The 21921-nt window shown below is 45.3% G+C and overlaps 1 protein-coding gene across 8 annotated transcripts in view; it reads right to left on the reverse strand.

The window, feature by feature from the left end:
* Hdac4 (histone deacetylase 4) overlaps nucleotides 1-21921 on the reverse strand; it is a 242442-nt gene that overhangs the window by 178057 nt on the left and 42464 nt on the right. The window contains exon 4 of one of the 8 annotated variants that reach the window (XM_029480619.1): nucleotides 10855-11024. The exons of the other annotated variants lie outside the window; for them this stretch is intronic. The gene's annotated coding sequence lies outside the window, so the exon portion shown is untranslated. The remainder of the gene's footprint in view (nucleotides 1-10854; nucleotides 11025-21921) is intronic. 8 annotated transcript variants of the gene reach the window in all.

The following is a 21921-nucleotide window of genomic DNA, read 5'->3' on the forward strand; positions in this document are numbered from 1 at the left end:
CAGTGGGTGGGAAGGGCAGTCCCACAGTGACAGAGAACAGCCTATCTGTCTCTTGCCTCTCATTTCTTCTTCCTTGCATTTCATACTGGACTCTCGGGCCCCTAGTTTAGCCCCCAAAGAATAGAGGCCTGTTCATAGAGCTGGAGTTCTAGAGTTCACTCAGGCATTAGACCTTTGTGGGAAAGCTAAAAAAACAAAAACAAAAACAAAAACAAAAACAAAACAAAAAAAAAAACAACTCACCCCTTAACGAGTCTGCAGCTGATGAGCCTCGTGTCACATGACAGCATCACCATTGAAAATGGCCACCTGTCCCATGCCCAACCAAGGGGCAGAGCAGCAATGCCACCTAAGCAAGGATGGGATCTCAGGACTCTCTTCTTAGAGGGGCACTCAGCACTACTGCCAGAGTTTCAGTGCCAGGGCCCCAGACCCTGAGGGCCAGACAAAAGGGAGGCCATCTGCCCACTGTTTATCTCCATCACACAGAGCCAGAGGTGACAGTACAACCCACCTTTCCAGAGCAGGCTCACCAAGGTAAGTCCCCACATGGCACTCAGAAGGTTCACTCATGCACACATGCAGGCACACTTTCATATGTGTCCTCCCCCCCCCCCTAACCATCTGATGAGTCAAGTCATCAGTAAAATCCAAGCAAAAACTTCCCATTGCCCTACATCCTAAACACAACCCTGTGTGCTACTTATGGGGTGTATGGCGAGGGGTAAAGTTTCTATCATGGCACTTTCAAGCATGCATGCTGGCGGACTTGGCTCTTGGTCATCATCTGTTCTATGCTGCAGAGGAAAGACAAACCACTCTTTTCTTTGTATATCCAACTAGTGAAAACTTTCACACTGGTCTTTATGAAAATGGACACTGACTCAGAAACAGGCATAGTGCCCTAAGGGTGAAGTTGATGATTGTTGTGCCAAAACTCCAGAGCACTCACCAGAACAAGCACAGAAAAAAGGAGAGTGAGCAGAGCTCTATCCCATAGCTGGACACAAGTTGCAAAACAGAGGCTTCAACAGTCTAGGACAGTGGCCACAGGCTCAGGACCAGCAGGATCCCGGTGACCCAGGAAGGACCCCTGCCCTTTAGGCTTCCTCAACTACAGGAGCTGGAAGTCACAAGCTCCAACTCCACTTGCAAGCCCCACTGATAGCCTATAGGCAGGCTACCACTGTGCTTGCTGTAGGGAGGCAGTGAAGAAAAGAAGCTGGAGACAGTGGCCTGGAGCAGCTTACAAGGAAGACTATCCCAGAAGGCTGAGGCACATCCTCCTTTGATCTCTGCCCAAATACCTTTGGGGAACCCGAAAGTGGGGTGGTGACTGGATAAGGAAGCTCTCCTCTGTCCCTGTCTCTCTCTACCAAGCTGGCTTCTACTTGGATTCATTCCATAGTTTAAATATGCTCTATATGGAGAACAAGAAAAGTCCTTGAAAAAAGAACTAGATGGGATGTCTCTGAGGTAACCAGGAACTGATCTTATTGTCTCAGAACTGAGCGGCTGGGGCAAGGACCCCGAGATACTCATAATTCAAGAACAGCTCTTCTCCTTGGAACTGAACCCAGGCTTGAAACTCCAAGTTGTAGGGACTACACCTACAGCCCTTCAATGAGCCACATGCAATATGGGAGTCCACCTGGGAATCACCTGGCTGTCCCCAGCGTTAACAAGCATGGCCAGGCTAATCCTCTGAGCACCCAGGTTATTCCAGCTCTCTGCTCAGTCACATCAGAGCTTCCAGCAGAACTAATGCTCCATACAACAGCCAACTGAGGACAAAGCAAAGCCTGAAAGAGGACCCTGTTCCTGCCAACATGACCATATCGCCTGCAAAGATGTGTTTGGAGGGCACAAAAGAATGTCACAGGAGACAGGAGTTCAAAGCAAGGCAAATCTGGGGACAAGGCCAAACATAAGTCTGCCACTGGCTTGAATGGAGCATATCCAGAGAGAAGGTGCCCTTGAGGGCTCATCTTGCTGGGAACAGCTGGTGAGCCCTGACAGACATCCTCGGTTCATGTACTCTGAGGTGTGTTCTAAGCAGTGTCTTAGCCACTACTCGAGTATAAACATGCCAGAATCCCCCTGGAGGAATGTGTCAGCAACACATACACTGTCCACAGAAAGTTCTAAGAATAAAAATCATCATAATAAGCCATAAGGAGGTACTGGACCAGGAAAGCAGTAGCAGGTTATTAGACAGTCCTGTTACTACTTAACAGCTATGCAGGCCCCAGAGAGCTCCCAAACTCCCTATGCCTCAGCTTCTCATCTGCCAAAACGGAATATGACAACCAACCTTTCCTGGAGGGACATGAAGAAGTAAATGAGATTATATGTACTAATCATTAGATATGTATAAGTGTATGTGTGTGTGGCACGTGCACGTGTGTGTGTATAAGCTCATTTTTAACTGTGCCTAACAAATACCAATATTAGTAGTGGTTATATATTTAAAAATGAGCTGTAAGCCAGGCAGTGGTGGCGCACACCTTTAATCCGAGCACCTGGGAGGCAGAGGCAGGCGGATTTCTGAGTTCGAGGCCAGCCTGGTCTTCAGAGTGAGTTCCAGGACAGCCAGGACTACACAGAGAAACTCTGTCTCGAAAACACCCAAAAAAAGAGCTGTATAAAGTAAAAATAATTATAATCCTTGAAATTTTAAACTAAATGAACGAATTAAATAATGAAGTAGCTAGAGCTGAAGGGAGAGTTGTTCAACAGTGAAAAGCACTACAGAAGTAATTCAGAGAGGACTTGCAGAAACTAAAGCTTGGGGCTCAGCACCCATATCAGGCAGCTCACACCTGTAATTCCAGTTCCAAGGGATCCAATGTTCTCTTCTAGACTCCATCTGCACTCAAATATGCACATGCCCCCACACAGAAACACATATACACCTATTTAAAATAAACCTCCCAAAGGCATAGTGCGAATGGGGTGGGGGTGAGGGTGGGGGGTTGGGGAGAGGCCAGAGAAAAATATACAACATAACTAGTATTCCAAAAAGAAAGACTTTGGACAGAAATGTACATTTTGAGATGTTATACCTGAGGCAGCATGGTGCTGGCACAATGACCAGACACAGCCAGGTAAAAGGACAGAGTCCAGCAAGGGTGACAGTAGCATGATACAACAGGGACCTGAAAATAAACAACGTTGGGACAACAGGAAGGTGATCTGGGTTAAGATAAAATTAGACCAAAACACCACCACACCCAAGAGCAACCTCTCAACAGGCAGGGTATAATACATACTCACCACACAGCACAAGGGACAAGGAGGAACCCCGATAGCTACACAGAAGCTGCTTCCCACCAGAGATCCCAGTACAGGTGCAAAAAGTGCACAGTGGGTGCGACTCTGGGGAAGGCTTGTGTGGTAAATGAGCGCAATAAAGTGTGGAAAGCAGCAGGTAAAGAGGGGGACCCTGTGGGTAAATATGTAGCTAGTAGTCATGGTCCCTCCTATGACAAACTCTGGAAAAGCCTGGAGCCAAGTCCAACATGCCAACAGAAAAACAGCCTTTAGGAAGGAAGAGAGGCTCTGGATTTATCTGGATTATCTCTTCTTATCTCTTTAAGAAGAGATAATCTGCTAGCACAGTATGCCTATAGGAACCACCTACCATGCCAGACCCAGCTAGTAGGACTATAAAATAGTCCTCTCTCTATGCATGAAAATTTGGAAATTGTAACAAAATTATTTATATACATATTAACTTTTCTACATAAATCACTTCCCTACAGTAACTCAGACAACACAACCCCTATAAGGTCATACATATGGCTACTCCCACAGTAAAGTCCCAGTGGGCATACTGCCATATTCCCTTTATAGGGTGCCTAGTTGATAGAGTCAACTGTTAAAGAGCTTCAAACATCCAGGGCCCAGTAGATGTCAGGAGTCAGTGAAGATGCCTGTGAACATTCTTGCATAATGCAGAGGGAATGGGTACTCCTGCTCTATCACACAAGCAACCCCAAGGCCAGGGTCAGCAGGAGAGAATCTCCAAAGCTCACTGCCACACAGAACATATTCAGCTCCATATGCACAAAGGAAGACCAACAAATGAGAACCAGTCTGAAGAGAGACATTGAAATGAAACATAGACACGTGGATCGAGCCATGTTTCACACAGAAGTGGGAACTCTCTGAAGCACGCTGGACACAGGGTTTGGTCCTATGCCTTCAAAGGATGTGGAGTTCTGGTCACTGAGTTTCTTTTTCAAACAAAAAACAGACATGTGTTGTTGTTGTTGTTGTTGTTTTAATATTCTAAAGTTGAACAAATGAGCAAATCATTTTTTACATTCTGGGTGCTAAGTACTTTGCTGTCCATGGAAATATCAACTCTGAAGAGACAAGATAGCCCGGGGCCACCACAGTGGAACTGGAGGTACAGGTACAAGCATAAGGGATTTACATACAAGAACCCAAAAAAGAGCTGCATTCAACACCTCTTTAGTTGAGCCCCAGTTGTATGCTGGGCCATAGCACTTGATGCATGTTTCTAAAAGCTGTTTCCAAGGGGCTGGGGAGATGGCTCAGCAGACAAAGTGCTCACCATGTTAAACCTGATGACCTCAATTCAGGGATCTAGCACCACACAAACGCTGGGCATGGTGATGAGCAACCATGATCCTAGCACTAGAAAGGCAGAAGAGGGTCGCTAGGGTTCCACTGTCAGCCAGTGTAACCTAAAGGAAGAGTTTGAGGTTCAGTGAGAGACCTTGTTTCAAAATGGAGAGCAACAGAGGAAGACAACAGATGTCAACTTCTAGTGTATCCACCCCATACGTGGGGGGGGGGGGTATACTCACTCTCATGCAAGCATGTACGTGCACACACACATCAAAAACAACTTTGAGGCCTCATGAAAGGAACAGCAACCCCAGGACTGTAACACTGTACTGAGTCAGCATGAAGAGGGGCCTTAGGTTCTGGGGACCTGCCAGTGGCGTCAGAACAAGAACTGTTATGAGTCAGATCTGGGGCAGCCTGAGCACCACAATGTGCACAACAATAAAGGGGTACAGCCCAGGTAACAGCCAGGAATCCAGGACCTCGGGTGAGTATAAACAAGAAAGAAAGGAACTCCTCTTCATAGCGAAAAGTCACCTCTAAACAAATGACAGTAATCAGTCATCGGGGTTGTCAGCAAGGTCAGCCAAGAGTTACAGAAGAACTCAGAAGCCTCCTGGAGGCCAGGCACCAGGGTGCCTGCAGTCCCCCAAGAGTTTCCTGTAACAAGCTCCTGGCAACACCCCTTCAGCCTCCTGAAACAAGTAAAAGTCAGGGCACCTGAGACACTAGGACACCTCTGCAGCCTCCCAGCCCAGCACAAACCACCCAAAATGAAACAGGAGGAAATGAACAAAGGTGAGGGGAGATTTTTTTTTTTTTTTTTTTTTTTATTGTTTAATGGCAACCCTGTCTGTTTCCATACTGTTCCTGTCAGGAAGCCACAGAAAGACACTAAGACTGTCCCAGATTAGAGAGGCCTGTGGAACAGAAGATATGAATGCTAGGCAGGATCCAAGATTTTCTTTTGGCATATAAACCATTCTTACCAGACAATCAACAAAATGTGAACAAATGTACACTCCAGAGAACAGTCCTGGGTCATAGTAAACTTCCTGACTCTATGCATGAGGTAGGGTAATGGGAGGCTGTTCTTGTTCTAGGTGATACACACAGGACAGAAAAAAGTTAAGTCCTAAAATGTTCCCCAACTCCTGAAAAACATTACTCTTCAGACAGACAGACAGACAGACTGACAGGCAGGCAGGCAGGCAGGACAGATGGACAATAAATAGATAGCACAAGACTAAGAGATCAAGGAACACTGGGTCCACATACACCTCAAAAGGACATTCATGCTATCAAGCAGCAAGAGCTCAGAGGGAGAACCTTGACAAGATACCATTCTCAGACAGGGGTGCACACCTGAAGACGGTCCAACCAGAATGGGATACAGACAAAATAAATATACAAGAAGCAAAACAAAGATTCCAGAATATAGACAGAGTTAGCAATAACATCAATAAACACAGAAACAATAAAACAAGAATATCCCCTTAGGGATCATGGGAATCGCAAGAGGGAATTCTAAAGAAAGCAAGTAGCAGGCTAGCTTAGAACTGAAAGGTAAGACACACACAGGCCATCCATCCTACAGACCAACAGAAACATAGATACTTCAGACAAGAAGTACCTATACCCACAACCACCTATAGAGGAGGCTAAAATCTGGCTGTGTTCACCAAATGCCCAGAGAGCTCCCTTTCAGCAGCCCAATGGCTGTGGCTGACAGGGCTAGCCCAGACAATATGGAATGGCAGGGCTGAGGGAGGGGTCCAAATACTGCTTATCTTCTACCATACACCACCTGCACCTGAATCAGGAAACACAAAGAAGGCTCCCAACAGCACACTTACTAGTAGACATGTTTGCAAATAAGCACCACACCATTACAGGACAAAGAATATGTCAGGAACATGCTTAAGGCAGATACTAACCAACAAGAAATGTTGACCTCAGATTCTGCACCTGAGACTGGGTCTCATCAAGTTTTATCCAAAAGTCCTCACAAGCTACAAAACATACACTATAATTCCATGTATGTCAAGTTTAAAATGTGTAACTCAAACAGAATAGTTTAGTAACATGTATGTACATGGTTTAAAATATTAAAAGCAGAAACAAAGGGTCTTCTAGATACTGATGGTGTATTGCTTTTTTACATGGGGGAAAATGAGAGTTGTGCATTTTTAATAGTATTTTGTAATTAAATTTAAATAAATGTGTGGGAAGAAAAAAAAAAAAAGCTTGATCTAAGGAGCCAAGAAAGAGGCATCTATCTCTCTCACAGTAAATACAGGGCTTGCATCAAGACCACAAGGACCCATGTGGGGCAGCCTCGGGATGTGTCGTGTGGACACAGGGCCTCCCGTGCTCCCAACCATGGAAAAATGCACTCCTGTCCTCTGTTTGACAGGCCCAAACCTATCACTCATAAGAACTCCAAGTTCAGGGCTGGAGAGATGGCTCAGCGGTTAAGAGCACTGACTGCTCTTCAGAAGGTCCTGAGTTCAATTCCCAGCAACCATAAGGTGACTCACAACCATCTGTTATGAGAGCTGATGCCCTCTTCTGGTGTGTCTGGAAACAGCTACAGTGTACTTATAATCAATCAATCAATCAATCAATCAATCTTAAAAACAAAACAAATAAAAAACCCAAAGAACTCCAAGTTCTCCCTCATTTGAAGAGTTTAAATTTATGCAAGTCTGAGTACTAACTTCCCTGACCCTTCTGATTTTCCATTTTCCTGTTCTTACAGAGTTCTACAGCAAGCTTGTACAGTATCCCTGTGATGAAACTCTCCTGGTGAGCAGCTACATGTATAAAGTGCCTTGATGTTCTTTCCACTCACACTAAGGTAAACATCTTAAAAGAAGGGAACTGTGCTTATCATTTTTGTTTTGTTTTCTCTAACAGGTTCTAAAGTCAGAGAAAATGTGAAAGAATGAGGACCATGCCCAAGTAGCAAGGAACTCTTCCAAGAAACTCCATGGCTGCACCATTCCCAGAGCTGTAAGCCCCAAGATGTACACCCTAACAGTGACAACCAGGGTTCTTCCAGCAATGTGAGGGAAGTCCCTCTTTCATTTTAGGCCTATGCGCTTTGGACTGACATGATTCTGCACACCTCTGGCTAGGGAAGTCTAGTTTTCAACTTTCAAATAGGATATGTTTTACTAGATGCTCCCTCAGCATCTCTTAACAGGGCCTTTCTTTTTCTTGCTCCAGAAATCCCTTGTTGTACTGTGTCACGGGTCATCGAGCTGAGGCTGGGACTACATCCCTTGATCCAATGTCCCTATCTTGCACCCCAGGCCCATCAGTAGCCTGCAACAGCTTTCCATGTAGGCAGCACCCCAGGAAGTCTGAACTATTCTCCAAAAACAGTGCAGTGTTCTGCAGGCTCTCACTGACTGATCTCTCTCTCTCTACTAAAAGCCACTACACAGTGCTCACCACAGTGTCCCCAGCTTCCCCATGTTCGTTGCTGCTCAACACTTGGCACAGTGCTGTTCTTTCCTCTGTGAGCATTGCCCTGACTGTCTGGGTTGGGAAGCAGCAATCTGTACATTCATGCTAGTCTCCTGTTGCCCTGGAAAGTTGACCTTTTGGCAGCATGAGAAAATATTCATGAGAAAAAAAGCCTAACAAATTCATTCCTTAGCAATTTATTTATTTATTCATTAGTATTTATTTATATAAGCCATACATAACGTAAGCCCTGGCATGGTGGTGCCACATACCTGTAACCGAAGCAGGCAGACTCTAAGTTCAAAATCAGTATGGGCTGCACAGCCAGATCCTGTCTGATTAACTAATCAAACTCATTGCACTGCATATATACAGCAATCAATCATTTCTAATAGCTGCAGCCCATATCTAACAGTGCCCATAGGCTGGGAGTTAAGGACACCCTGCTGAGGTTCTATCACCTAGACACCTGCTGCTCACCACAGAAGGAAAGGAGCAACCTGTCTTGCTTCTGAAGATGGAGAAGCCCACCCCTCAAGGTCTGGTGGCTCAACCCACCTGAAGAACACATGAGCACATCAGCCACCATGCTGCCTAGGTCAAGTTCTCTTCCTTACAACCTACCTGTTCTGAGGTCTCCCGGGCTCCAGTATTCCCACAATTTTTCCCTCAGTCAACTCCATATGTCCCACACCCTGCCTGCCTCACTGGTCAGTAATCATGCTGCTTGCAGTCCTGCTGTGCATCTCAGAGTCAACACATTGTTACCTAGAGAGCTAAGAACTTAAAATCAGAAGAACCAGGCCAAGCCCTTGAAGCTTCCCAGCAGACACAGGAGAGTATTAAAGTTGGTGCCCTCTCCATCCATAAGATATCCAGACAGATGGAAGTCTGTAGCCTGATACTTAGAAGCATACAGTATTGCATCAAACTGCTCACACAACCCTCTATTGATACCTCAGCTTTCTCATCTACAAAATGGGGAAACTCAGGGTTCAAGTACTTGCTCCTAAGCTGTCACAGAAGTCCAAGCTGACCACTTGCAGGAGGGAACCTGGCATGTCAGCCATGATACCATTATCCACTCTTCTGCTCTCCGGTCTCCCCTCTGCACATAAGTGTTACCAGATTAATCACTGCCCCAGCTCTTGAGTACCCTGCTGTGTGGGAGACGCTCAGTGAAGGATTTGTGTTGGGAATGATGGCAGTGTGGGATAGGAACCAGACCAGATACTGACGCCTCAAGACTATAAACACCAGCACCTTACTAAGAAACTCACCACATCTGGTCGGAGCACCTGGGCATTCTTGTGAGCCTGCCCGCTGTGTGTCTCAACACTGCACACAGCCAGAGGGAACCCATGCCACAGGGTTCTCTTATCTTAGGGAGCAATACTATTAAAATTTCCATCCCTTGTCTCAGCTATCCTATTTTTCTGAACTTGTATCCAAAAACACTAAGAAGAACACTCAGTCACAAGCAAAAAGATATATGGATAAGAATGTTCACTGAGGTGCTGTATGCTATAGATAAGTTCAAGCTCCCATTTAGAGAGGATTTGTAAGCAACGACTAAAAGGACCATTGTTCCATTGTGTTTGTTACAGATGTAAGCATGAGTAGTGGCCCAGAGACAGGGAGGGATGGGGATGGGGCAGAATGCCAAGGGATCCACACCAGAACTGTGTCAAAGCTGGTGGGGCAGAGTGAGCAGTTTCTTTCCACTGCATACCTTTAATTAAGCATTGCCAGATTTTAAGTTTATACTACATGGAAACTTTTAAAATTGGCAAGAGAACCATTTTCCTAAAACAACAACAACAACAACAAAAACCTACTTTTATACAAAATCAAAAGGTGATGCTAGCAGCTCCTTAGGGAGTTCTGTAGTAAAGCACCAACAGTGCAGGCTGATAGCATGGGCACTTTACCTGAAACAAGTCCCTGCCAAAGGGAAGCACTGAGAGTAGACAGTAGATTCTGGGTCACCCCACCCCGACCCCTGATTACAGGGGAAGGAACATCTAGCCAGAAGCTACCTCAAAGCAGTACACCCTCTGGTTCCACCCAGTGTGCACCATGAGGAGAAGGAACAGGATGGTACTCATACAAAGCTGGGATCATACTACCTGAGCATAAAGGGTGTAACAAAACTCAGAGACAAGACATAGACACTTAAAAAACACTTTAAGTGAACTGTGAAAATTCAAAACGAAATATATTCCTTATAGCTTCATTTGAATTCTGGACCACAAGAAGTACACCTGCGTGTACCACAAATGCAGAGGCTCTCAGGGAGCATGGACACAGCTGACAGGACTTTTATAACCTAAGAATGAACATAACAGGCAAGTAGCACTGGATCCCAGGTGAAAATTAGGATGCCTAGCAACAGAAACTGAGCACCCAAAGTTCTTCAAAGAAAGTGTTCAAATGATCCTGAACTTGAAACACAAATTGGGTATGCAGAGGCAAAAGCTAAAGCAGAGTTAGGTGAAGGAAACACAAGCTTGGGGCATCAGATGAGAAAGCCCATTCTGTCACAATGAACCCAAATGAAGTTCAAGCAGGAAAACAGACTCACAAGGTACATCATTCCAAACAGGAATGTTTGTGAAGAAAATTAAACACAAAATAAGACTGACAATTTGGTTCTTCAAGCATTTGTAGTTAAAGGTAAGAACAGCAGTGTTGAAGCTCATTCCGATAAAAATGGGTAAACCCTGTTCCCTGTACAGGCTGTTGCGGCTACTACTACTAGCTTGCTGGGCAGGAACCTACCAAGGCCAAGGCATTGTGTGCTGCTGTCTCGCCACTACTCAGCCCACCGGTGCCACAGCAGTGCACTCAGCTCCAAGGGCAGATCCACTGGGGACTACAGCAAGCTCAGAGAGCAGCTTGAAAGCACCACTCATGGGGTTCACCAGTTCACACTCTACACAACTGCAGACCTACAGAGAGGGAGACATAACACAAGAAGGTATGGATAACAATGTGCTGATAAAGGAACACAGTGGCAGGGTCGGGAGTCAGGAAAGGCAAAGCTGTAAGTATGTCCACGCACCCTGGCCTATGACAGGAAGAGTAACAGCTTTATTGATCTGGAAAGGGAGACAACTGTAGCTGATACAGTTTCCCAAGAAAAGTTTCCCTAGGATCTAACCACTCAGAAGACAGCTATATCATCCACAACAGCCATGAAGGCAGATCTCCACCTCACACACTGGCCAAAAAATTATTCCAAATTTAAAGGTCTAAATACAAAAACTAAAACCATAAAACTCGTACCAGACAGCAGATCTTCATACCTTGGACCTGGCAACAGCTTCTTAGACATGACACCAAAGTCAATTAGCAAACAGAAACAAGAACTGAACCTCCTCAAAAGCAGACACTAGAGAACACAAAAGCAACACTGAGTGGGAGACGCCCGGACAAGCGGTAGACCAAGCACACCGAGTACTTCTGCAATCCACAGTAAGAAAAAAACCCACTCAAGCGGCCAAACCCTAGATAGACATCGCCACAAAGAAGATGCATCAGTGTCTCCCCAGTGAGTACATGGGAGGTGCTTGCTCGGCAGCTCTACTTACTAGCAAATGCAAATGAAAACCACGGTGAAATGACATCTTTAACAAAAGCAAGGTACCAAAAATTAGGAGGTGTTTAAAAAAGTGGACTCACAGAACAATGCTGATAAAAATATATATAAAAATATTTAAATGTGAAAACTGTGGTTTCTCAACAATTCCATGTGGCATTCTCATGATCTTCCAGGTCTGCCCCCAAGAATTAGAAGTGGGGACTCAAACAGACACAAGTCCACCAATATTCACAGCACCTAACATCTAAAATGACCCGAGTCTACATCAGCAAAATGGGTAAACAAGGTGTAGCTCATACAGAGGGGACATGTATCAGCCTGGGGAAGGAGTGAGACGATTCCTAAAACACTGTGCTGCTCACATAGCCTGGCAGAGGACAAGCACTACAGTCGCCCCTACCCGAGGTACCTAGGGCTGCCTGCTGCCACTGGGGCTGGGAAGGGGATGCACAGCTGGTACTGAAAGGCACGATTTCTGTTTGGAAAGGTCAGAGTTTGAAAATGGTGCATAACCATGCAGTCTAGTGTTATCACTCAGATACACTTAAAGATGGTCACAGCAGGAATGTTTACGCTGCCTGTATTTGCCACAATAAATAATAGACACACAATGATCCAAGAAACCCACATACAAGTTGGAAAAGATCAGAATAACACCCAAGTATAAAGGAAAGAGTTAAGTACTTCAGAGCATAGACCAGCCTAGGCCCTGAACTCTATCCTCCTGCCTTTGCCTCTGAATTCAGGGATTACAGGCATGTGTTGTTGCTACACCCAGGCAAAGGCTGTAACTGATATGTAAGTGTTCAAGACACACTAAATGAAAGACCTCAGGAAGAATGGGGAACCCACCATAGGTGCCTTGTGTTGTTAGGAAGAGTAAGGCTAACTGGGAAACTCAGGACCTTTACTGAAGGCATCCCAGCAAGCTAACAGCTACTGCCTCTGTGGCTTTAGAGGCCCACTTCCATGTTATCCTAAGACTCCATACAGCAAACGAAGCCAGTGGAGCAGTTCCCATGAATACCCTGTCCACAGAGAACATTCTGCTCTCAATCCTAAGAGAAGCACACAGACCCAAGACTTTCCCAGGCCCAGGGAACCACTGAGACCACATCACCTGCAATAGTACCCCCACCACACACACACACACACACACACACACACACACTCTTCCAGGAAAAGTCTATGATGACTGATTAACTGCCTGTACTAAACATGTTTCAAAACCAGAGACTGTAGAACCCCCAGAAGCCACAGGAACCTGGGGTCTCATAAGCTGAGCCCTGCTTGGCTCTGTTTTCTCAGCTGCACCTGAACATTTGTCCCAGCCATGGGGCCTCACCACACCTGCAGCAGAAGCTGTGCATTCCCAGAAAGGCATAAGGCTTAGGGAACAAATGACATTAACAAGTGAGCTTGAACCTAATAAGCACTCTTCCACTACCTGGGGTCAGGGGGAAAGCGGCCACGCCTAGCATATAGTTCAGATGCTGTGGGAAGCGTTGAACTCTAGCTCCACCGTGGCTCTACCAAGGGACACTCTGGCTCAAACAGGTCACTCTGTCTTTAGCATCACATATGTTAGTATTGCTTACACCCTAGATTTACTTTTCATTCATAAATCTTCCTTAAACTGTGGCAGGGATGTAGAGGTGGAAAATTAGAAGAAAATAATGAAAGACCCTGATATCATGTTCTGCACAGGCTACCTGGGCAAGACCTCACTCAACACTACACTTTTAACTCTGCCTCTGGAGCCTCTGAGGAACTCTGTCTCAAACACAGGATGGCCTGACACAACCATAAAGTATGCCCAGGGCCCCCAATATCACCCCTTAGTATCTACAACAGCTGGATTACAGAAGCTACAGCCACACATGTTCCCTAAAGATACCCTAGGAAGCCCTAATGTTTGTGTCTCCCACTGACTGCAGGACAGCAGTTACAAGTTGTTTTCCAGGAGTCTGAAGAAGCTCTGGTGAAACTTCACCTGTTCTGGCCTCTTCTGATATTACACGCCAAGACCAAAAGTGTGTCTTAGACAGAGGGGAGGAAGGAGACAAGAGGAGAGATGGCCTCACCTATGGGTGAGAAGGCCTGATGGGGAGTTCACTGAATTCCTCAGACTTCAGAAAGTTCTGTCCAGACAGCAGGAAACATACTCACCCTCTAGACTCCCCTGATGCTAAAACCACAAGGTGAATCTCACACAGGGACCTTTATAAACTCAAACAGAATGCCAACGGAAGGCAGTAACTGTTCCCAAAGAGTAAAATACCCAATGGATGTGTCTGGAATGTCAGGGGAGAAACAGCACACAGCTCCATAAATAAGTTACATCTGAGCCTAGATCCTGACCCACGAGCACGGCATGCGGTGCAGTTAGGCACCCTCTGAGAGGACTTTGAGCAGCAATAGTCCCTGCCTTCTCTTTCTGCAGCTGCCTGTCCTGAGGCTTTGAGGGCAAGCAGGCTTGGCAGGATGTCAGGAGTGGTGGAGCTGGGCCTGGTGTTTATGTCTGATCCAGACGACTGAGGGTTCGTGACGATTTACTGACGCAAGAGCTCCCAAGCACTGCATGCCAGAAATTAATCAGGGGAGGAAGAATTCTTTTTAAGAAACCACTTGGCCTGGGCTACAGGCCTGAGGCTGAGTGTGTAAGCGGAGCCACTCCTCCTCTGGGAGCAGCACACCCAAGTCTTCCAAGCAGCTCCAGGCTGGTAAATCAGGCCCAGGCCCAGGCTGGGGAGGTCCTGCCACAATGCCTGGCCCTGCTGTGGCTGGCCACAGTATCCAGTGGCCTGCCCCAGAGCCAATCTTCTCCCAGAGGCCCCCTTCAGATGGCGTCTGCAAGGCCCCACCAGTGTGCACACTCCATGGTTGGGGTGTCTATAGAAATGACTAGATGCCTCTGATCTTGTAATCTATTGCTATTATCCCCTTCTCAAGAACTGGATTTTAAAGTTTGCAAATCAGGGGACAACCTCAAGATGAGAAAGTTGGAATGTGAGAGATGTAGCCTTTGCAACAGCAGCAGCCTCCTCCCAGGATGGGATGTGTGCACAAGCGAGGCTTTTTCTGCTACCATCCTCTTTGTACACCCTAGGTGCCATGTGACATCAAATGCATGGTCAACTACACATAACCATGTGACATCAAATACATGGCTAGCCATGCAAAGCCACATCACATCACATTTATGCTTAACTATATACAGCCCTGTTATATCAAATACATGGCTAACTATGCATAGCTATGCCACATCAAATGCATGGTTCAGTATACACAGCGAGTTATATCAAATGCACATCTAACTATTTACAACCAAGTCACATTAAATGCATCGTTAATGATACTCAGCATGTTACATCAAATGCATGGATTACTCCTTACAAAAGATAAATATCCTTCTAGCATTCTATCTCAAAAAAAAAATTGGGCTGGTGAGATGGCTTAGTGGGTAAGAGCACCCGACTGTTCTTTCGAAGGTCCAGAGTTCAAATCCCAGCAACCACATGGTGGCTCACAACCATCCGTAAGGAGATCTGACTCCCTCTTCTGGAGTGTCTGAAGACAGCTACAGTGTACTTACATATAATAAATAAATAAATAAATAAATAAATAAATAAATAAATAAATAAATTACTCCAGAGAAGCCATTTTGCACTCCATCTCAAGTGTGAGAGCGCCAAACCATCCATCTGCCAGCCTCTGGTTTATTGTAGCCTTTTGGTCCTTGATTACAATCAGTGTATGAGAATAGGGGAGATCATAGGACCAAGAACTAAGGTCTTTAACATACCCTGGCCCCACAGGACAAAGGACCTGAGTCACACTTCCACTGCCCAACAAGTAGTCTGTGCCTGGCCCCCGACACCCTGATACCCACCATACCACCTCCTTCCAAACTACCTCTCAAGGAAACTCCTGAAAGGACTCTTCACTCGTGCTAAGAGGACTGGATGGGAAGCGGGCAGGCAGAAAAGCATCACATCACTTACAAGGTACCACAAACATCACCTCGTAAAAGATCTGAGTAAGAGTTATAAGAGTGGCTCACGGCTACAGACACAACTCAGCCCACTCCATTTCATGGCATCATGAAACCAGCCATCCTATAAAGCATGGAACACAGAGAACAAAGCCATCTGGACAGTGCAGAACAGGGGCCCTGAAGAGTAGTCAAACAGCATACCTGTGTCATTAGACTGAAAACAGGGTAACTGGCCCTGGTAACTAAGACCTGAACTTCCACTATGGTCTACAGCAACTGGAGTTATACCAAGCCATCCTCTGGTCAAGGTTAAAATTTCAACTGTTACAGATGTGTCTGCAGGTTTTGGAACACCAGGATTGTCAAGGCAGTCAGAGCTCTGAGATGCCAATGAGATGGTAGAGAGAAGGGAGGGAGATGGGGAGAGCACTTGGAGCCATCAGCCTTTCAGGTAGCTGGCTAGCTCTCAAGCCACATGCAAAGGTTGAGAAGCTCAGCCTGGTCCTCATAGAACCTGAAATTGGACTTTACACCCTAGGAAGCAACACAGGGAGAAAAGACATAATAAAGCAAAGATGGTTATTCTAACACCAAAGTGTAAGGCTCCCAATTTACAGCGCTTAAAATACCTCAACGCACAAAAAAACCAAACCTGACAGACTAAAAGGAGGTGCCTCCTATCCACAGTCACAGCAGGGCTGACACCGGCCAGGCCACAGATCTGAGCACAGGATTATCAAACCTGACTAAACTGTTAGAGAACTGAACTTGGGAAACACTTGAAAGACAGGCCAAAACAAGAGCAAAAAACTAGGAAATTCATAATTGTTTCCAAATAACCCATGGATCAAAGGAGATAGTAGCATAAGAAATTTGGTAATACTGTTCAATGAATTACAAAGCAACTGGTATTTAAAAAAAAAAAAAAAAGCTTACAATCTGGCTAAAGCCATGCACATATGGAAATTCTGAGCCTTGACTACAAAGCAAGAAAATGTGAAAAACTTATTGATGTGAATAGTTATCTCAATCGGTAAACAAACAAACAGACAAACAAACAAAATACCCAGCAGTTGAACTCAAGAACTGGAGCTCAGATCTTTACAAATACTTACCTGAATAGTTATAAGTTCAATGGAAACAAAAGAAATAAGCAATATTGGGAAGGAAGAGGAGAGATAATGGCAACCTCTCAGAAAATACACAAATAAGAATGTAGAAGAAACTCTGCAAGTGAAAATTCAGAAAGAATAACCTGATGCCAGAAGACATAAAATGTCCTACGCAGGACATAGAGTCCTATCACGTTAGGGCACACTAAACTCAGAGATGCTCTCCTGGAAGCTTTTCCCAACACTACAGGGATAATGCCTTCACCAACTCTTTAGACAGCTTGACAGGGTGGGCACGCTACAGCCCACAGGCCAATTACAATCTATGGCTTGATTTTTTTTCTGTTCCATTTGCAAAACAGAATAGATTCTTACATTGTCTCAAGTGTAGAAAGTCGTGAGGCGAGGTTACACTGGAAACATATGTGGTCCCAGAACAGTCTGACTCTACCAAAAATCTTTGCCAATACTGGAATTAAGAAAGAGCACAACTTCACCATACTTTAAGGGGCCAGCATAGCTTAACATCAAAATTTAAAAGTTTAGCTGAGCAGTGGTGGTGCACGCCTTTAATCCCAGCACCTGGGAGGCAGAGGCAGGTGGATTTCTGAGTTTGAGGCCAGCCTGGTCTACAGAGTGAGTTCCAGGACAGCCAGGGCTACACAGAGAAACCCTGTCTCGAAAAGCCAAAAACAAAAACAAAAACAAAACCAATAAACAAACAAACAAGTAAGTAAGTTTGGGGTCTATGTGTATATTATAAACCACAGTTACAGAATATAAGACTAGATTAACATAAGAAAAAGTCAACTGAGAAATTTTATCACATTAATCAAATAAAAGGAAAGAAAGCCTAATATATTAAGCCAAACCAAATGAAAATTTTAACTTTACAGACTGAAAGATTGAGTATTTGCGGTTCATGTGGTTCAACCTAAGGTCTTAACACCCTCTGATGAGAAAATTCTTGGCACACTAAAAACAGATGGGAACACCCTTATCCTGATAGACCATTTACACAAAACCTGCAGCAAATGTCACACTGGTGATGACATGTTGGGAGTTTTCCTTCTGGCTGAAGCAAGACCCAGATGCCACAATACAGGGCTGTTGTTGAGCTTCTCACTGGAGTTCACATCACTACAAGACAGCCTAAAACTCAACCCCACAACAGCCACCATCCGGACAGTGGGAGCTCCACTAAAACCTGAAAGAATTTATAGATGAACAAATGTAAAAGCAAATTCAGTGATGTGTCAGGTGACAAGATTACTATACAAAAACTAATTGTATTTCTAAACAGCACAACCCCCCTCATCCCCCCCCCCAAAAAAAAAAACTGGTTGAGAAAACACAAAAAGCTCGGAGCAGAGACTGAAGGAATGACCATCCAGAAACTGCCCCACCTGGGGATCCATCCCATAAACAACCAGTGAACACAGACACTATGGCAGATGCCAAGAGCTTGCTGACAGGAGCCTGATATCACTGTCTCCTGAGAGGCTCTGCCAGTGCCTGACTAATAGAGAAGTGAATGCTCACAGTCATCCATTAGATGGAACACAGGGTCCCCAGTGAAAGAACTAGAGAAAGTACCTAAGGAGCTGAAGGGGTTTGCAGCCCCCTAGAAGGAACAACAATATGAACTAACCAGTACCCCCAGAGCTCCTTGGGACTAAGCCACCAATCAAAGAAAACACATGGAGGGACTCGTGGCTCTAGCTGCATATTTAGCAGAGGATGGCCTAGTTGTTCATCAATGGGAGGAGAGGCTCTTGGTCCTCTGAAGGTCCTATGCCCCAATATAGGGGAATGCCTGGGTCAGGAAGCGGGAGTAGATGGGTTGGGGAGCAGGGGGAAGGGGGGAGAGGATAGGGATTTTCGGACGGGAAACTAGGAAAGGGAATAACATTTGAAATGTAAATAAAGAAAATATCTAATAAAAAATAAAAAAAAAAAAAAAAAGCAAAAAAACACAAATCTTAAAAATAATAAATAAAACCTCAACTATGAGAAATACAAAATGGATATTAAAGACCTAAATAAACAAAAACATACACCACACTCATGGGTTGGAAAACTGGAAATAAAAGTTATTCTATGTGCAAGTCAACAGAATTCTAATACAGAGACTGTACAGGTAGGTAACTGAAAAGGGCTTTAGACATTTATAAAAAACTCACACCCAGCATAACTAGTTAAAAGAACCATAACTGACTGAGATGGCTCTGTGAGCACAGTCTAAAACCAAACCCAACCACACAGAGACTTGACTGGCATTGCACAGTGATGAAGAAAGTATTAACCCTTCAGTAAGCCACTGATGTAACCTAATCCTAAAGTGCAGAGTGTCTAATCCCCATTTCATGCCCTACTTTTAAAAATCCTTATGGATTTACAACTGGTAAAGTGTCATGTTTCTACTAAAAATTATACAGGACATCTTCAAGTCCTTTAGATAGGCACAAATAAAACAAATGAACTAACGAGGTGCATTAAAATTAAAAGCATCTGCTAAATTAAAAAAAAACCCTAGAAAGAAAAAAAGGCAACCCACAGAACTGTCAGAAAATAGCAGTAAGAGTAACCAATAACGAAAAAGAAAGACAACTTGGTTTTCTGAATCTCCATCCAGGAACTGAATGAAGAGGGACTTCCCTACCACCCATGTGTGGCCAGTTGTCCATATGAAAGTGAACTGCATCTTTAGTAACACAGGAGGCTTTATTCAGCAGCAACAGTAAAGATGAAAAGACAGCACAGAATGCTGAAGAGTGCATGCAGGGCAGACAGAGCTCATGCAGCACAGGCCAGAACATTGTCACAGCAATTCTGCACAGATCGCCTGCTGCACTCAAGCTATGGCCAGAGCACTGTCACAATCAGTTCTGCACAGATCGCCTGCTGCACACAACAACTCCAAGAGAAAACCATGCAAACATCAGCACCAACAAAAGAATAGCTTGGGCTAGTCAATCCAGTGAAACATCTTCACGCTCTGCTGAAAGGGCCCAGACAGAAAAGAGCAAATACTGCATGAGTCCATTAAGTAAACTTTAAAACTTCATTTAAGCTAGGAAAAGCAAAGGGAGGCACCCAAAGGAAAGGTGAGTTCAGTAGAGCAGATCCACTTGGTCACTTCTCTGTCTGCAGAGCAGGTTCAGGGGGAATCTCCTTTCCTGGGCTCCCACTGAGGCTTCACGCCTGTCTCCATGCTGGCATCTGCCAAGAGAAAGCTCTCACGGGAACTCCTAGGCCTCAGTATTTACAACAACAACATATGAAGACCAAAAACAAACTCAGCTCCCACCAAGGAAGACTTGTTAAGACAGGTGACCTCATGCAACCATAAAGGGACAAAGCAAGCGCTACACATTGGCATCCCCGCAGTTGGGTAGAGGACCACACCTGAAAGAGCACTTACTAAAGTACTTCACTTTTGGAGACAGGTTTTAGTAGACCACAGTGCATAGCCAGGTCTGAGGAACCAACACTGGTAAGACAGTTAACGGCTGAAACCAAGCCTTTTCTCGGATTTTCCACATTTTCCTGGTTTCCTATTCTGGAACCCCATCCAGGAGTCCAGCCTTTCTCTAGATGCCTCTTGGTTTTTTTATACCCTCAGCAGATGGGAGGGGCTGGCAGGTATTTTAGAAACACCCCTTCCAGTATCTGACATGTTCACGCAGGAAGACCATGGCATGACGTGTTCGTCTCATCCTATGAATATATCTAAAAGTCAGGCCTAGAACTAGCACATGTTCTCTGCTCTACAATGCTTTGACAGACAGCTGGTTGTCAGGAGAGCAGCAGCCAAGGGAGTGTGGCAGGAACAGCAAGCAATCTCTGGATATGTGGCTATCACCATGAGGCTACACCTAGAGACTCTACTGTCTTCCCCAGCAAACATATCTTTCAGCTCTGGGAAGGATATACCAGAAGTTCACACCAGCTCTAAGCCCACAAGGACACAGGGACTCCTATGCCATTGGTTCAACCAGGAAAGTTCCAGTCATAGAAAACTTAAGCAATGCTGGTGACTGCTACAAAATTTCTCCTTACAGGGAGGAATCAGGACTCCAGAGAGTCACTAAAATATGGTCTAAACCTGGAAAGCAAGGAAATCAAATGCTTCCGTTTTCATTCCACATTATGGTGATTAGCAGACAGCCATGTCAGATGGCCACTGCTGGGTTTGACATTTTGTGGCTCTTCCCTTCCTCTCAGCCACCAATTTCCTTCCAAATATGAGGACAAAATAACAGCACAGCCACATATCTGATCAGAGCCAATAGCTCCCAACAATGGAGACCGGAAACACTCAGAGCAGCCCTGGCTGTGTGTGGCAAGGCTTTCCAGGAACAGAGAAGCAGACAAGACAACTGGCTTCCGCTGAGGTCTGCAGGCCAAGCCCCTGTGGAATACACGCAGTGCAGACTGGACCCAGGCCAGACTTGGGACAAGCTATGAATGAGACAAGCAATACTAGCCTGTTTCCACACATTGCTCCACCTTCAGTAGGGACAAAGAAAAAGAACAGGGGAGAGACTTGAGGAAGGCCAGGCAACATACATAGCCTGGAGGACCGGCCTGGCAGTAGTACAATACAGCCCACCTGCTAACCTGGTACTGAGACTGCTCACAGAAGAGACAAGGGTCCAAGAAGGGCACAGTGAAAGGAGCTCCAGGTTGGCATGGGCCATGCCTTATCTCCGCTTAGAAACACACTGCTTCTGACACCTCCCAGCACACCTCCCTGGCAGTCCAAAGATGTCACACTCCCAGAAGTGAATGAACTCTCCATGGCCTCCACAGCTTCCTCTGCACAGCCTAGCAACATCAGCTTCTGCCATCACTCTCCTCTGCAAACCTTCAATCAGAACGCTAAAAATCCCTTTAGTCACCTCTGTAAGGTCCAGTAACTTCTGTGGTTCACTGACCCATGTCCAGGACTCAATGGTATAAACCAACAGGCTAAATCCCCACTTATTCATGGTTGGTATTTTAAGTCTAAAAGTGGCGCTTGATATTCAAGTGTTCTTTTGGGCAGTGGTGGCATACACCTTTAATCTCAGCGTTTAGGAGGTAGAGGCAGGCAGATCTCAATGAGTTTGTGGCCAGCCTGGTCTACCGAA

The sequence above is a fragment of the Mus caroli genome, chromosome 1 (genome assembly GCF_900094665.2).
Source record: "Mus caroli chromosome 1, CAROLI_EIJ_v1.1, whole genome shotgun sequence".
In the NCBI taxonomy this organism is placed as follows: Eukaryota; Metazoa; Chordata; class Mammalia; order Rodentia; family Muridae; genus Mus; species Mus caroli.